Here is a 5,000-nt window from a genome sequence, read left to right on the forward strand (position 1 = left end):
AAAAATGGCCAGTTTTGGCCCGTTTTTGGGCCGTTTTGGCCAGTTTTTGGCCTGTTCTTGCATTGCGCGGTGACCGTCGAGAGCGGAGCAAAACGTCAGCCATCTCAGCACCCTGGAACCCCCCGGGTGGCACAGGGCTGGATGGGGCTTTCGTATAGCAGGGACGGTGCTGCCTCTCGCTTCGCTCGCTGTCCGCCGCTCGCCGCTCGCTCGTGCAGCCAAAAATGGCCAGTTTTGGCCCGTTTTTGGGCCGTTTTGGCCAGTTTTTGGCCTGTTCTTGCATTGCGCGGTGACCGTCGAGAGCGGAGCAAAACGTCAGCCATCTCAGCACCCTGGAACCCCCCGGGTGGCACAGGGCTGGATGGGGCTTTCGTATAGCAGGGACGGTGCTGCCTCTCGCTTCGCTCGCTGTCCGCCGCTCGCCGCTCGCTCGTGCAGCCAAAAATGGCCAGTTTTGGCCCGTTTTTGGGCCGTTTTGGCCAGTTTTTGGCCTGTTCTTGCATTGCGCGGTGACCGTCGAGAGCGGAGCAAAACGTCAGCCATCTCAGCACCCTGGAACCCCCCGGGTGGCACAGGGCTGGATGGGGCTTTCGTATAGCAGGGACGGTGCTGCCTCTCGCTTCGCTCGCTGTCCGCCGCTCGCCGCTCGCTCGTGCAGCCAAAAATGGCCAGTTTTGGCCCGTTTTTGGGCCGTTTTGGCCAGTTTTTGGCCTGTTCTTGCATTGCGCGGTGACCGTCGAGAGCGGAGCAAAACGTCAGCCATCTCAGCACCCTGGAACCCCCCGGGTGGCACAGGGCTGGATGGGGCTTTCGTATAGCAGGGACGGTGCTGCCTCTCGCTTCGCTCGCTGTCCGCCGCTCGCCGCTCGCTCGTGCAGCCAAAAATGGCCAGTTTTGGCCCGTTTTTGGGCCGTTTTGGCCAGTTTTTGGCCTGTTCTTGCATTGCGCGGTGACCGTCGAGAGCGGAGCAAAACGTCAGCCATCTCAGCACCCTGGAACCCCCCGGGTGGCACAGGGCTGGATGGGGCTTTCGTATAGCAGGGACGGTGCTGCCTCTCGCTTCGCTCGCTGTCCGCCGCTCGCCGCTCGCTCGTGCAGCCAAAAATGGCCAGTTTTGGCCCGTTTTTGGGCCGTTTTGGCCAGTTTTTGGCCTGTTCTTGCATTGCGCGGTGACCGTCGAGAGCGGAGCAAAACGTCAGCCATCTCAGCACCCTGGAACCCCCCGGGTGGCACAGGGCTGGATGGGGCTTTCGTATAGCAGGGACGGTGCTGCCTCTCGCTTCGCTCGCTGTCCGCCGCTCGCCGCTCGCTCGTGCAGCCAAAAATGGCCAGTTTTGGCCCGTTTTTGGGCCGTTTTGGCCAGTTTTTGGCCTGTTCTTGCATTGCGCGGTGACCGTCGAGAGCGGAGCAAAACGTCAGCCATCTCAGCACCCTGGAACCCCCCGGGTGGCACAGGGCTGGATGGGGCTTTCGTATAGCAGGGACGGTGCTGCCTCTCGCTTCGCTCGCTGTCCGCCGCTCGCCGCTCGCTCGTGCAGCCAAAAATGGCCAGTTTTGGCCCGTTTTTGGGCCGTTTTGGCCAGTTTTTGGCCTGTTCTTGCATTGCGCGGTGACCGTCGAGAGCGGAGCAAAACGTCAGCCATCTCAGCACCCTGGAACCCCCCGGGTGGCACAGGGCTGGATGGGGCTTTCGTATAGCAGGGACGGTGCTGCCTCTCGCTTCGCTCGCTGTCCGCCGCTCGCCGCTCGCTCGTGCAGCCAAAAATGGCCAGTTTTGGCCCGTTTTTGGGCCGTTTTGGCCAGTTTTTGGCCTGTTCTTGCATTGCGCGGTGACCGTCGAGAGCGGAGCAAAACGTCAGCCATCTCAGCACCCTGGAACCCCCCGGGTGGCACAGGGCTGGATGGGGCTTTCGTATAGCAGGGACGGTGCTGCCTCTCGCTTCGCTCGCTGTCCGCCGCTCGCCGCTCGCTCGCGCAGCCAAAAATGGCCAGTTTTGGCCCGTTTTTGGGCCGTTTTGGCCAGTTTTTGGCCTGTTCTTGCATTGCGCGGTGACCGTCGAGAGCGGAGCAAAACGTCAGCCATCTCAGCACCCTGGAACCCCCCGGGTGGCACAGGGCTGGATGGGGCTTTCGTATAGCAGGGACGGTGCTGCCTCTCGCTTCGCTCGCTGTCCGCCGCTCGCCGCTCGCTCGTGCAGCCAAAAATGGCCAGTTTTGGCCCGTTTTTGGGCCGTTTTGGCCAGTTTTTGGCCTGTTCTTGCATTGCGCGGTGACCGTCGAGAGCGGAGCAAAACGTCAGCCATCTCAGCACCCTGGAACCCCCCGGGTGGCACAGGGCTGGATGGGGCTTTCGTATAGCAGGGACGGTGCTGCCTCTCGCTTCGCTCGCTGTCCGCCGCTCGCCGCTCGCTCGTGCAGCCAAAAATGGCCAGTTTTGGCCCGTTTTTGGGCCGTTTTGGCCAGTTTTTGGCCTGTTCTTGCATTGCGCGGTGACCGTCGAGAGCGGAGCAAAACGTCAGCCATCTCAGCACCCTGGAACCCCCCGGGTGGCACAGGGCTGGATGGGGCTTTCGTATAGCAGGGACGGTGCTGCCTCTCGCTTCGCTCGCTGTCCGCCGCTCGCCGCTCGCTCGTGCAGCCAAAAATGGCCAGTTTTGGCCCGTTTTTGGGCCGTTTTGGCCAGTTTTTGGCCTGTTCTTGCATTGCGCGGTGACCGTCGAGAGCGGAGCAAAACGTCAGCCATCTCAGAACCCTGGAACCCCCCGGGTGGCACAGGGCTGGATGGGGCTTTCGTATAGCAGGGACGGTGCTGCCTCTCGCTTCGCTCGCTGTCCGCCGCTCGCCGCTCGCTCGCGCAGCCAAAAATGGCCAGTTTTGGCCCGTTTTTGGGCCGTTTTGGCCAGTTTTTGGCCTGTTCTTGCATTGCGCGGTGACCGTCGAGAGCGGAGCAAAACGTCAGCCATCTCAGCACCCTGGAACCCCCCGGGTGGCACAGGGCTGGATGGGGCTTTCGTATAGCAGGGACGGTGCTGCCTCTCGCTTCGCTCGCTGTCCGCCGCTCGCCGCTCGCTCGTGCAGCCAAAAATGGCCAGTTTTGGCCCGTTTTTGGGCCGTTTTGGCCAGTTTTTGGCCTGTTCTTGCATTGCGCGGTGACCGTCGAGAGCGGAGCAAAACGTCAGCCATCTCAGCACCCTGGAACCCCCCGGGTGGCACAGGGCTGGATGGGGCTTTCGTATAGCAGGGACGGTGCTGCCTCTCGCTTCGCTCGCTGTCCGCCGCTCGCCGCTCGCTCGTGCAGCCAAAAATGGCCAGTTTTGGCCCGTTTTTGGGCCGTTTTGGCCAGTTTTTGGCCTGTTCTTGCATTGCGCGGTGACCGTCGAGAGCGGAGCAAAACGTCAGCCATCTCAGCACCCTGGAACCCCCCGGGTGGCACAGGGCTGGATGGGGCTTTCGTATAGCAGGGACGGTGCTGCCTCTCGCTTCGCTCGCTGTCCGCCGCTCGCCGCTCGCTCGTGCAGCCAAAAATGGCCAGTTTTGGCCCGTTTTTGGGCCGTTTTGGCCAGTTTTTGGCCTGTTCTTGCATTGCGCGGTGACCGTCGAGAGCGGAGCAAAACGTCAGCCATCTCAGCACCCTGGAACCCCCCGGGTGGCACAGGGCTGGATGGGGCTTTCGTATAGCAGGGACGGTGCTGCCTCTCGCTTCGCTCGCTGTCCGCCGCTCGCCGCTCGCTCGCGCAGCCAAAAATGGCCAGTTTTGGCCCGTTTTTGGGCCGTTTTGGCCAGTTTTTGGCCTGTTCTTGCATTGCGCGGTGACCGTCGAGAGCGGAGCAAAACGTCAGCCATCTCAGCACCCTGGAACCCCCCGGGTGGCACAGGGCTGGATGGGGCTTTCGTATAGCAGGGACGGTGCTGCCTCTCGCTTCGCTCGCTGTCCGCCGCTCGCCGCTCGCGCAGCCAAAAATGGCCAGTTTTGGCCCGTTTTTGGGCCGTTTTGGCCAGTTTTTGGCCTGTTCTTGCATTGCGCGGTGACCGTCGAGAGCGGAGCAAAACGTCAGCCATCTCAGCACCCTGGAACCCCCCGGGTGGCACAGGGCTGGATGGGGCTTTCGTATAGCAGGGACGGTGCTGCCTCTCGCTTCGCTCGCTGTTCGCCGCTCGCCGCTCGCTCGCGCAGCCAAAAATGGCCAGTTTTGGCCCGTTTTTGGGCTGTTTTGGCCAGTTTTTGGCCTGTTCTTGCGTGGTGCGGTGACCGTCGTGAGCGGAGCAAAACGTCAGCCATCTCAGCACCCTGGAACCCCCCGGGTGGCACAGGGCTGGATGGGGCTTTCGTATAGCAGGGACGGTGCTGCCTCTCGCTTCGCTCGCTGTTCGCCGCTCGCCGCTCGCTCGCGCAGCCAAAAATGGCCAGTTTTGGCCCGTTTTTGGGCTGTTTTGGCCTGTTTTTGGGCTGTTCTTGTGTGGCGCGGTGACCGTCGTGAGCGGAGCAAAATGTCAGCCATCTCAGCACCCTGGAACCCCCCGGGTGGCACAGGGCTGGATGGGGCTTTCGTATAGCAGGGACGGTGCTGCCTCGCGCTTCGCTCGCTGTTCGCCGCTCTCCGCTCGCTCGCGCAGCAAAAAATGGCCAGTTTTGGCCCGTTTTTGGGCTGTTTTGGCCAGTTTTTGGCCTGTTCTTGCGTGCCGCGGCGACCGTCGTGAGCGGAGCAAAACGTCAGCCATCTCAGCACCCTGGAACCCCCCGGGTGGCACAGGGCTGGATGGGGCTTTCGTATAGCAGGGACGGTGCTGCCTCTCGCTTCGCTCGCTGTCCGCCGCTCGCTGCTCGCTCGCGCAGCCAAAAATGGCCAGTTTTGGCCCGTTTTTGGGCTGTTTTGGCCTGTTTTTGGGCTGTTCTTGTGTGCCGCGGCGACCGTCGTGAGCGGAGCAAAATGTCAGCCATCTCAGCACCCTGGAACCCCCCGGGTGGCACAGGGCTGGATGGGGCTTTCGTATAGCAGGGA

This window comes from Musa acuminata, unplaced genomic scaffold (genome assembly GCF_036884655.1).
Source record: "Musa acuminata AAA Group cultivar baxijiao unplaced genomic scaffold, Cavendish_Baxijiao_AAA HiC_scaffold_97, whole genome shotgun sequence".
Taxonomy (NCBI): domain Eukaryota; kingdom Viridiplantae; phylum Streptophyta; class Magnoliopsida; order Zingiberales; family Musaceae; genus Musa; species Musa acuminata.